The sequence below is a fragment of the Schistocerca nitens genome, chromosome 3, assembly GCF_023898315.1.
Source record: "Schistocerca nitens isolate TAMUIC-IGC-003100 chromosome 3, iqSchNite1.1, whole genome shotgun sequence".
In the NCBI taxonomy this organism is placed as follows: domain Eukaryota; kingdom Metazoa; phylum Arthropoda; class Insecta; order Orthoptera; family Acrididae; genus Schistocerca; species Schistocerca nitens.
The window spans coordinates 641,317,209-641,330,200 of record NC_064616.1 but is presented as its reverse complement, the minus strand read 5'-3'; the positions used below and the strand labels follow the sequence as shown (position 1 = coordinate 641,330,200).

General features: G+C 42.4%; 1 protein-coding gene and 2 non-coding genes across 3 annotated transcripts in view; all 3 read right to left on the bottom strand.

Annotated features, from left to right (window-relative positions):
* The window catches only part of LOC126248595 (rho guanine nucleotide exchange factor 17), a 650,439-nt gene that overhangs the window by 395,585 nt on the left and 241,862 nt on the right, over positions 1-12,992 (bottom strand). The gene's annotated exons all lie outside the window — the stretch shown is intronic.
* On the bottom strand, positions 1,818-1,891 carry Trnas-cga (transfer RNA serine (anticodon CGA)). The gene has a single exon. It is a non-coding gene; the product is annotated as a tRNA-Ser (tRNA).
* On the bottom strand, positions 2,421-2,494 carry Trnas-cga (transfer RNA serine (anticodon CGA)). The gene has a single exon. It is a non-coding gene; the product is annotated as a tRNA-Ser (tRNA).

Genomic DNA, 12,992 nt, shown 5'->3' with positions numbered 1-12,992 from the left:
ATCTCGATGGATTTCTCAATTTGCAGCCCTATCTTCGCTACGGTGATTCCCCGTGCGTGTCTGCTCCGTTTATATAGATTCGTTACCGCGTCACGTGCCCGTAACGCCACCCGGCGGCATGCAAACTGACTACTGCATAATATACACATCACAAAATTGTTTGCATTACCCCAGTTCCCAGAAATCCTGAAGACAGACGTTGACTGTGGATAATGTATCACAGACACAGTCCCTTTGACTGTTCAGAGAAGTCACCCGCCCAAAGATGTAAACAACCGTGCACGAGCAGCGCCTATTAGACGGAGGGGGTGCGACTGCCGATCAGTTCCAGTCATTTCACCAGGAGGGAGGTACACGGCTCGTGTTGTGTGTAGTTCAACCACGCCGAGACGGTTAGTACCGTGGTTCGATCGCGTCCGCATTGTTACTTTGTGTCAAGAAGGCCTCTCAACAAGGGAAGTATCCAGGCGTCTCGGAGCGAACCAAAGCCATGTTATTCGGATATGGAGGAGATACAGAGAGACAGGAACTTTCGATGACATGCCTCGCCCAGGCCGCCCAAGGGCTACTACTGCAGTGCATGACCGCTACCTACGGATTATGGCTCGGAGGAACCCTGACAGCAACGCCACCATGTTGAATAATGTTATCGTGCAGCCACAGGACGTCGTGTTACGACTCAAACCGTGCGCAATAGACTGCATGATGCGCAACTTCACTCCCGACGTCCAACGCGAGGTCCATCTTTGCAACCACGACACCATGCAGCGCTGTACAGATGGGCCCAACAACATGCCAAATGGGCCACTCAGTTTTGGCATCACATCCTCTTCACCGATCAGTTTCGCATACACCTTCAACCATACAATCGTCGGAGACGTGTTTGGAGGCAATCCGGTCTGGCTGAACGCCTTAGACACACTGTCCAGCGAGTGCAGCATGGTGGAGGTTCCCTGCTGTTTTGGGATGGCGTAATGTGGGGGCCGACGTACGCCGCTGGTGGTCATGGAAGGCGCCGTAACGGCTGTACGATATGTGAATGCCATCCTCCGACCGACAGTGCAACCATATCGGCAGTATATTGGCGAGGCATTCGTCTTCATGGACGACAATACACGCCCCCATCGTGCACATCTTGTGAATGACTTCCTTCAGGATAACAATATCAAAAATGGTTCAAATGGCTCTGAGCACTATGGGACTTAACATCTGTGGTCATCAGTCCTCTATAACTTAGAACTACTTAAACCTACCTAACCTAAGGACATCACACACATCCATGCCCGAGGCAGGATTCGAACCTGCGACCGTTGCGGTCACGCGGTTCAAGACTGATGCGCCTAGAACCGCACGGCCACACCGGCAGGCTGATAACAATATCACTCGACTAGAGTGGCCAGCATGTTCTCCAGACACCAACCCTATGGAACATGCCTAGGATATTTCCAGAATGAGATTTTCACTCTGCAGCGGAGTGTGCGCTGATATGAAACTTACTGGCAGATTAAAACTGTGTGCACCGACCGAGACTCGAACTCGGGACCTTTGCCTTTCGCGGGCAAGTGCTCTAACATCTGAGCTACCGAAGCACGACTCACGCCCGGCACTCACAGCTTCACTTCTGCCAGTACCTCGTCTCCTACCTTCCAAACTTTACAGAAGCTCTTCTGCGTACCTTGCAGAACTAGCACTCCTGAAAGAAAGGATATTGCGGAGACATGGCTTACCCACAGCCTGGGGGATGTTTCCAGAATGAGATTTTCACTCTGCAGCGGAGTGTGCGCTGATATGAAACTTCCTGGCAGATTACAACTGTGTGCACCGACCGAGACTCGAACTCGGGACCTTTGCCTTTCGCGGGCAAGTGCTCTACCATCTGAGCTACCGAAGCACGACTCACGCCCGGCCCTCACAGCTTCACTTCTGCCAGTACTTCGTCTCCCACCTTCCAAATTTTACAGAAGCTCTTCTGCGTACCTTGCAGAACTATCACTCCTGAAAGAAAGGATATTGCGGAGACATGGCTTACCCACAGCCTGGGGGATGTTTCCAGAATGAGATTTTCACTCTGCAGCGCAGTGTGCACTGATATGAAACTTCCTGGCAGATTAAAACTGTGTGCCCGACCGAGACTCGAACTCGGGACCTTTGCCTTTCGCGGGCAAGTGCTCTACCATCTGAGCTACCGAAGCACGACTCACGCCCGGCCCTCACAGCTTCACTTCTGCCAGTACTTCGTCTCCTACCTTCCAAACTTTACAGAAGCTCTTCTGCGTACCTTGCAGAACTATCACTCCTGAAAGAAAGGATATTGCGGAGACATGGCTTACCCACAGCCTGGGGGATGTTTCCAGAATGAGATTTTCACTCTGCAGCGCAGTGTGCACTGATATGAAACTTCCTGGCAGATTAAAACTGTGTGCACCGACCGAGACTCGAACTCGGGACCTTTGCCTTTCGCGGGCAAGTGCTCTACCATCTGAGCTACCGAAGCACGACTCACGCCCGGTACTCATAGCTTTACTTCTGCCAGTATCTGTGAGTACCGGGCGTTAGTCGTGCTTCGGTAGCTCAGATGGTAGAGCACTTGCCCGCGAAAGGCAAAGGTCCCGAGTTCGAGTCTCGGTCGGGCACACAGTTTTAATCTGCCAGTAAGTTTCATATCAGCGCACACTCCGCTGCAGAGTGAAAATCTCATTCTGGAAACATCCCCCAGGCTGTGGCTAAGCCATGTCTCCGCAGTATCCTTTCTTTCAGGAGTGCTAGTTCTGCATGGTTCGCAGGAGAGCTTCTGTAAAGTTTGGAAGGTAGGAGACGAGATACTGGCAGAAGTAAAGCTGTGAGTACCGGGCGTGAGTCGTGCTTCGGTAGCTCAGATGGTAGAGCACTTGCCCGCGAAAGGCAAAGGTCCCGAGTTCGAGTCTCGGTCGGGCAGACAGTTTTAATCTGCCAGGAAGTTTGATGCCTAGGATAGATTGAAAAGGTCTGTTTATGGACGATGTGACCCACCAACCACTCTGAGGGATCTACGCCAAGACAATTTGGACCAACAGTGACTTGATGAACTTTTGGATAGTATGCCACGACGAATACAGGCATGCATCAATGCAAGATGACGTGTTACTGGGTATTAGAGATACCGGTGTGTACAGCAGTCTGAACCACCACCTCTGACGGTCTCACTGCACGGTGGTACAACATGCAATGTTTGGTTTTCATGAGCAATAAAAAGGGCGGAAATGATGTTTATGTTGATCTCTATTACAATTTTCGGTACAGGTTCAGTAACTCGTAGAACCGAGGTGATGCAAAACTTTTTTTGATGTGTTTGGATGCAAAACAAAGCACAGAACTATAGATGGAATGAAACGCTTTTGGCTGTCAAGTGAGTCATGCGTGCATCTTCCAATGACTACGATAGCAGAATATTAGTGAAAGATCTTTCACAAAACACAAAGATATTCTGGTCGTACGTAAAGGTTGTTAGTGACACCAATGTTAGTGTCCAGTAGAGACAGTAACTGAAGGTGAGGGTAACAAAGCAAAAGCTGAAATGCTTCACTCCGTTTTCAAATGATCTTTTGCAAAGGAAAACCCATGAGGAATGCCCCGGTTTCAGCCCCGTACCACTGGGAGGTGAATGAAATAGATATTATTGTCGGTGGCGTTGAGAAACAGACGAAATCATTAAAACTGAACAAGGATCCCGATGAAATTCCTATTAGAATCTATACTGAAAGGGCATCCGGCCACAAAATGCCACTAACACTGCCAAAACCGATGTGTATTATTGCTGACCCCCTAGAGAAACGGTAAAAGGCAAACGGGGAATAAAATGGAATGTAAGAGATAGATTGGAGTAGACATCATTTTCAGAATATTCTACAAATACCTGTATAAAAGTAATACACTTTTGACAAGGTCACAGACGTAAATCGCGGTTGTACTTGTTTGGGAACTCAGGAATAATTTTTTAATCCCTCAGTGTTGTGTGTCGCGAATTCGCATCATATCAGAGCGGTGCTAATAAATGGAAGGTTGACAATTTTTGAGGGCCAGTGGCTGAAGAGCAAAGTCTACAACGAACCTACCAGTGCCTCTGACATGTGCTGACAATTTGCTGAGTGTTTCGGGTGCTTCTAGAATGACTTGCATTTCGCGCCTTTGTTTGCGACATACACACACACACACACACACACACACACACACACACACACACAACCACACGAGAAGTTATAGTCTTTCTTTTGAGAATTACATCTAAACACAAAGGTAACGTCAGCTCTGAAAATTATTTATTTGTTCTGTATTATCTATGACGTGACGTACATCACATGTTTATGTAATAAAGTAACTGCACGTGCACCTGAATTCGAAAATACTGTTTGTGTAAAATACGCATCATTAGGTATTTGTGAACTTTTGTGGGAGCACGCAAGAGATGAAATCAAGTGAAGTAAAAACAAATACTTCCGTTGATTTGTAGAACCAGAATACTTCAGTGATAAATTGTGTTCATTATTTACGATATATATACTTTAATTTATACGAAGTTTCCAATAATTCATATGAACATCCAAGCTCAACACTGATTTGAATGATTACATTTCACTTTTATCGGGATGTGGAAATTCAGATGAACTGTTAATACTCTGAAGTCTTTGTTTTACTAGCGATGGACCCCGAGGGCTTAAACTCCACGAAATGAATATTTCAAAACTCGTGTGCCAACAGCGGAGAGAGTCTGATTCAGTCCCGAAATTACCCATGGTAAAAGAATGTCCTATTAGAACTCAAATCCAGAGGAACAATGTATCATCTTAATGTTAAATATAAATCTGTTATTAAATGAAGTATAATAAGTTTTCAGTGTCTCAAATGCCTGTTATCCTAAATATGTGAAATACCCTGTTATACCTCACAATTCCAACACGTCTTAGATTTGGTTTCATGTACTCTCTGACACTTCGTTACAGATTACAAAATACACTTTTTTCTTTTTTCTTCCAAGTGGAAATTTATTCACGTATTTAGAGGTTAACATCCTTAGGTAACTTAGCGAGATGTACACTTTCTAAAAAGTGAACTTAGAACTTTGACAAAGGAGAACCCTGATAGTGTTTGCTATTCGTCGAGATTCTGCAGGTGCTTTGTGCCATCAAATCTAGCGGTAGGATAGACGGGCTGCCTAGGCAGCACGCTTTGTGTGAAACAGGCGTCGTGTTCTGCAGAACATAAAGCTAATTATATTCTGTGGCGGAGCGCTTTCCTTCGCTGTGTTCCAGAATCTCTCAATGCTCCAAACCGGTCGGCGAGAGTTTAACACTAAAAAACTAGGAAATAATATCCCTATCGCATAATGAGACGCGCGATGTGCGTGCTTTGTTGAAATAAAAGTAATTTGTTAATTTTCAAACTTTGCCTGACAATGAATTCAGTGTAGATAGACTAAATGATAAACTGGCTACTACATGAGGTACAGAAGTCCACCTGCTGTGTTCGCCGAGGACGCTCCGCAACTATCGAGTCGAAGTCAGCCCGTTACACATTTACGAGTAGTACCTTCCCCAACTCTGCATAAACGAGACTTTCCTGCACGCGGCAGTATCGACCTGCGGTCGCTACAGTAGACTAGCGTTACTGCTACTCGAGTCTCGGTACGTATCAATTCTTCTTTTCTGGTGCATTAACAGTTCTCACTCAGGATTACAGCGGTAGTACCCGAAGCAGAAACAGTTGAAGGAAGAACAAAATTGTTGTGGGAAAAACAGACCGACATTGTTCATTCTTGTTAACGACAAGATATGTGAAATTTTTAAATTTGATCAAATACTGTACATTTCGTTTGTTACTTATAGGGTTAATTCTATTCGAATTATGTGTGTTTATACTGTAAGAGAAATATTGTGAAAGTTGTTAAGATATTTTATCTCAACCGTACAGTTATTGTAATTGTATCAAAACCTGATATTTCCTCGAGGGAAACATACTACTGAATATTGAACGTAATCTTCACTACGAGAAAGAGGAAATATAATTCTTTTGGCGCTTCTGGAACAATTAAGAATTGAATTTCTCATATCATTCTTCCTTTTTTATACTGAATCCGTTCTGATTGAAAAAAACTTAATTTGTTAAGCATGACTGCAATATATTGACCAATGTGCTCGTATGATTGCCGTACTTTTTCTTACGCAATTTTAATGTGACAGTTTCAATAAAAGCTGGCTTTGTTCTGTCAGGTGTAGTTAAGAATAAACTACAGAAGCCACAAATCTCAGTAATATTTTCTCGAATGCTTTAGTGAAGGGAATGCGATCTGTTGCTACTCCACGAATGATTTGTGTAGAAATTTTTAAATGATTTAGTCATTATACGAGTAGCTAATTTTGCTATATGAAAACATATTTAGGTGGTGATCTACACATAGGAAGATACTTCTTGTTTAATCATTTAGTCTTTACTAAAGCCAATGAGTTTCACGAAAGAAGATACTGGTTAAAGCATAAAGCAGATAATTGTCGTATTGGGACTAGTGACCGATTTTAAATGTAGCAGATTTCCAGGCAGAAATTCTCAAGGTGAGTTGTACTAATCCCTGCCTCAGTTATAGTACTGCCTCTGCATTTCTGAGAAGACAAATATTTATTTAAGGCATTATACAGATGGGCAGTGAAATTAAAATGTCAAGCAACATCAGAAATGGTCATGTACTTGTGTATTAGGTTCTCTGAAATTAGGATAGCACTGAAATTGAAATATATAGTTTTCCATGCAACGTTACTTAACTCAAAATTGTTACTCAAACAAAACATGAATCTGACATTACATTTTGGAAGTAACTACATTGAACTTTAAATTTAAATGACGACACGTTTTTGCATTTTCTCTGTCCACTCATATTTTAACGTTAACGTCATGGGATAAGTGCTTGCTATGTTGAACAGTACGGTAATTAACTTCAGGGAGTAAGTATTTTGTAACTATTGTAATTACAATAGGTTAGATTCGAGTTTTTGAACTGAACTTAACACCAAGTCACGACATAAGAAAAGTAAGTTGTTTTATAAACAATAAAAGTAGAAACTGCTCCCAAGGCCGTCAGATGCTAAAAATGATGAACAAAGTTTTCACTAGTTCTGAGGTTCCATGAACTAGCTTTTTATTCCAATAAGCCCGCTGAAAGGACATTCCTGAATTTAATCATCTGTTGGCTCAAGGCGTCCTATAGTAAGTCTCTAGCAACTTCAAGTAAGAAATCAGAAATTCTGTTTCTTTTCCTTGTGCAAATATTTAATCCCAAAACATACCTTGAATATCCGGAGGGGAACGAACTTTCCAGAGGTGTTGTGGCCGGAACGTGGAAGGAAGTTGCGCTTCAGTGACGCTGCTACTAAGGTCAGTAGAATGAACTCCCTTTAGAGAATAGTGTTTCATTCATCTTTTCGCTTCCTAGTATTTTATTGGTCCTGAATCTAAGTAACTTTCCTCGCGATTAACTTATAAACACAAAGAGGAAGGTTTGCGAAATAATTTTCGCAGTTTGTTCCTAAGCATTGTTAAATTCTTAGTCATTCGTGCTTCAGAATAGATAAGTAAATTGTGTTACATCTTAACACGACACACTCTGGCGTCACGTTTTATAATAACGTAAACACTAATTTGAAACAGATTCATTTCCCGCGAATTCCACAGGTAGATATGATGCTACGCTGCATATGTCACTAGCAATGATTATATTTCAACGAGGTTATCCCGCTCCTTCAAACATTAGTTTCCTCAAAACACAAAAGAAATGACTCCTGCACACGACAACTCTGTGTTATGTCCTGTACCCGTGTTTTAAACACGTACCGAATGCCCCTATCGAGTGTGAATCATCTGCCATTTGCGTGCTTCATCAGTAGTCCAAACAGATTGAACTCACACGGTGAACTACCACACAGCCAACAGCAGAAAGCTGATTCGCATAAGAACTACTTTACCACCATGCTAACAGACTCGACATTTCTTCACCAAAGAAGACGAAGTAAATATTGCAGAATTCGAATCAAGAACTGCTGCTAGCACGAGTAATTTTGAAGTAGATATCCTCGATGTTGCGAAGCAGCTTAAATCACTTAATAAAGGCAAGTCTTCCTGCGCAGACTGTATAGCAATCAGATTCTTTTCAGAGTATGCTGATATAATAGCTCCGTACTTGATTATATACAACCCTTTGCTCAACGAAAGATCCGTACCTAAAGACTGGAAAGTTGCAAAAGTCACGCCAATACTCAAGAAAGTAAGTATGAATTATCTGATTAATTACAAATGCGTATCACTGACGTCGATTTGCAGTGGGATTTTGGAATATATACTGTATTCGAACACTATAAGTTACCTCTTGAAAAACGATCTGTCAATACACTGTAAGCACGGATTCAGAAAATATCGTTCTTGTGTGACATAACTAGCTCTTCACTCTCATGAAGTAATGAGTACCATCGGCAGGGAATCTTAAATTGATTCCATATATCTGGTTATCCAAAAGGCTTCTGATACCGTTCGTCACAAGCGGCTTCTAATCAAATTGAGTGCGTATGGAATATCATCTCAATTGTGCAACTGGATTCGTGATTTCCGTCAGAAACGACACAGTTCACAGTAATTGGCAGAAAGTCATTGAGTAAAACGGAACTGATCTCTCACGTTCCCCAAGGAAGTGTTAAATGCTCTCTGCTGTTCCTAATCTATAAAAACGAGCTAGGAAACAGTCTGAGCAGTCCTCTTAGATTGTTTGCAGATGATACTGACGTTTGCCATCTAGAAGATCCAAACCAAATGCAAAATGATTTAGTCAACGTATATGTATAGTGCGAAAAGTGGCAAACGAAGCCAGACCACCCGCATGAATACTAACAGGATTGCGTCAAATTTCGGTTGCTCCATAAATCATAAAAATGTAAAGGCTGGCAATTCAACTAAATATCTAGGAATTACGATTACTAACTACTTAAATTGGAATGAGCACATACATAATATTGTGGTGAATGCAACCGAAGGACTGTGTTTTACTGATAGGACAGTTAAAAGATGCGATAGGTCCACTAAAGAGACCGCCTGCAGTATGCTAGTCTGTCCTCTGCTAGAGTGTTGCTGTACGGTGTGGGATCCGCATCAGATATGATTGGCGGAAGTCACCGATAAGTTCAATGAAGGGCAGCTCGGTTTGTAGTGTCACGGATATGATACGCGAGTTGGGGTGGCAATCATTAAAACGAAGTCGTTTTTCATTGCGGCGAGATCTTTTCACGAAATTTCAGTCCCCAAAGTCCTCCTCCAAGTGCGAAAATACTTTGTTGACTTTCACCTACATAGGGAGAAAAGATCGTTGAGACAAAATAAGGGAAATCAGAGCTCTCACGAAAAGATTGAAGTGTTCGTTTGCCCCGTCCGCTGTCAGACAATGTGAAAGCGGTACGATGAATCCTGTACCAGGCACTTAAATGTGAATTGCAGAACACACCATTTTCTACCGCTTCAGACTGTTAAGGTGATAGTGGATTCACACAACAGGTCACCGGCATGATGTGGCTACATAGATATACTACAGATTTCTTCGACACATACCACGTAGTCTTTTGATGGGAAAAAGTGTGCATGGGAATGGTATCTGTGTTGAAAACAGTTGATACTGTTGTGCAGGAACATGATGTAACATCTTAAGCTGCTGCCCAATTCATTCTTTATTGAGCGACCGGTTTCGGTCAAAGGCTATTATCCATTTCCTATTGTGCGCACGTCATGGATACATGAAAATTTGATGTGAAAAGCATGTTTGAAAATTGTAGTAAAAATACAAGGAATGCTCACAGATTTTTATTAACAGCAAGAGCTACAGACAAGAATAAAAACAGATGTCAGAAATACAATATTTATAAATAATATTTAGTGATGCAGAGCTAGATACATGGAGAGTCAATTACAAACAACTATTCGAGGAAGACACTAAATTAAACGGAAAAGAATCATGAGCAATCGTTAGCGTAAAACATCGCTAATCTGTAAATGCCGTCGATTCTAAAAAATGGCTCTGAGCACTATGGGACTCAACTGCTGAGGTCATTAGTCCCCTAGAACTTAGAACTAGTTAAAACTAACTAACCTAAGAACATCACAAACATCCATGCCCGAGGCAGGACCGTAGCGGTCTTGCGGTTCCAGACTGCAGCGCCTTTAACCCCACGGCCACTTCGGCCGGCGCCGTCGATTCTAATCAGTTGGACGTCATGACTGGTAATGCGTTTGTAGTCAGACGTCACGAAAATTATTATTATGTTTTTTGTTTAACGGTTCGTGTTGGTTATTCAAAATGGATCTTTTGCATAATGTGGAAAAATATGTATCTCTTCCATGACATCTGCCTTTCTCTGCTTTATGTAAAACCGAGCGAGGTGGTGCAGTGGTTAGACACTGGACTCGCATTCGGGAGGACGACGGTTCAATCCCGCGTCCGGCCATCCTGATTTAGGTTTTCCGTGATTTCCCTAAATCGCTCCAGGCAAATGCCGGGATGGTTCCTTTCAAAGGGCACGGCCGACTTCCTTCCCCATCCTTCCCTAATCCGATGAGACCGATGACCTCGCTGTCTGGTCTCCTTCCCCAAACCAACCAACCACCCTTTATGTAAAATAAGAACACCATCTTCAATTGTATCTACCGCGTTCTAGTCATCTCTTAACTGCGTAGCAAACTGTCGATGGATTGCTTTTCTCGGTGTTACAATGTTCTTTGTGATGTGTACATCTTTTTTCAACCTGTTTATACAATGTAATGTTTATCTTAATCGATACACTGGAATTTATGCACGCCCGATTAGCGGTAGTGGCACACTGGATCAGATTTATGCCCTATATTGGACTGAATTGCGTTCCCATTCCGAAATCCAGTTTTTCTCTTCTTCTACGAAAAATGTAGCGATTTTGTCAGATTGTTGTCCGATATGTTGTAAGACTGCATATTTTGGTTTCTGTTTTTTTTTTTTACGTCTTCATTTATTAACGTTATTTCTTCCCTAGTTATCTTACAGTTCTTATTTTTGTATCCCTATTGATTTCATTGCCTACTTTAGGATTGTATCCATTGTCTTATTTTGTGTATTCCTTAGATAGTTGTGCGTAATTGACACTCCATATATTTACCTCTGCAGGCCAAAACATTATCTATAATTATTATGTATGTAACTGGTGTTGTTAATAAAAATCTATAAGTATTACTTGCATTTTACTACAATTTTCAAACATCCCTTCACCTCAAATTTTCCTGTATCCACGACGTGCGTACGAAAGATGCAGGATGATCGTGTTAGATCGAAGATGGCCGCACAATAAAGAATAGTTTGTACAGGAACTTATGGTATTACGTGATGTCAATTAATTACCGTTGTATTTCCTGTGTAACGGAATAGGTGAAGAGACATTAAGACTGTTACCCACCATGCACCTAAAGTTCCTAATAGCGCTCTATACAGGTCGAAGATTCCATTAAAAGAGAGGAATGTTGACACTTATCACCTCAGCAAGAGGAAGATCACTAGACTCAGCTATAGCTAATCTGAAGAAGAACAGAAGAGAAATTGTCATTTTTTAAAAGAAGAAACAAAAACCGGTGTAAGCGGGTTGGAATTCGAGTCCACTGACTGACGTACTGCGAAAACTCACTCACCTCATGGATTCCAGCAGAGTCGTGAGGTGCTTGAAGGTCAGAAGTGTATCAGCGAACGGGATGACGCAGTGGTTAACACACTGGACTCGCGTTCAGATGAATGACTGTTCAGATCCCTGTACTGCCTTCCAGATTTAGGTTTCCCGTGAATCTCCTAAATCTTTCGTAATCGAGTTTGTGTTCCGTCTCCAATTCATCTCGTTGGCTAAGGGAAGTTAAACTTTAATCTTCCTTCCTTTTTCTGAAGAACATTGCTAATGTTATCTACATGAACGGTAGGAAGTCAAATACCCTCGTAGTAAGTATTACTATCATCGCTATCATAGGCAAATTCTCCTTTGTTCATAAGTTAAGGAGTCTGTGAGATCTATGAAACAAATTGACACAAGTTTTAATTTGTGCACTTACTAGACGCGCCGGAAACACTGTGAAACGTAATACAATTGAATGATACGTCTAAGAATAAACTCCGAAAATCGGCCATGGGCCGTGGGTGGACACTTACTTACGCGGTGTTCTTGAACCGATGTTATGCAAAACATCTTTACGGATTGTACTGAAAAAAAAAAAAGATCATGTGACACTTATGGCCGAGAGTTCCTATCTGGAAAGTTCGGCTGGCGAGTTGCAAGTCATTTCAGGTAACACTATTTTGGGCAACTTGCGTGTCGACGATAAAATTCTGAGGAGGACAACACAACACTGTCACCGAGCCGAGAAAATCTGCGACCCTCTTGGGAATCGAACTCAGGCCCGCTACTTAACAATCAGATGAGCTGACCACTCAGCTGAGAGTGGAGACACGAAGTGTAATGGTCTTGCGTAGCAACAGAGGATGCACAACGGGTCCCAACAATGTGCATCAAGCTTTTCAGCAATGTTTGCAGTAAATCCTCTACATTGCTTAACAAAGACGCTATAGGAACAGCAATTGGCCGAGGCAGCTGTACTAGGATTCAATCCTTCAGCATAACGCGTCCTATGTACACTACTGGCCATTAAAATTGCTACTCCAAGAACAAATGCAGATGATAAACGGGTATTCATTGGACAAATATATTATACTAGAACTGACATGTGATTACATTTTCACGCAATTTGGGTGCATAGATCCTGAGAAATCAGTACCCAGAACAACCACCTCTGACCGTAATAACGGCCTTGATACTCCTGGGCATTGAGTCAATCAGAGCTTGGATGGCGTGTACGGGTACAGCTGCCCATGCAGCTTCAACACGATACCACAGTTCATCAAGTGTAGTGACTAGCGTATTCCGACGAGCCAG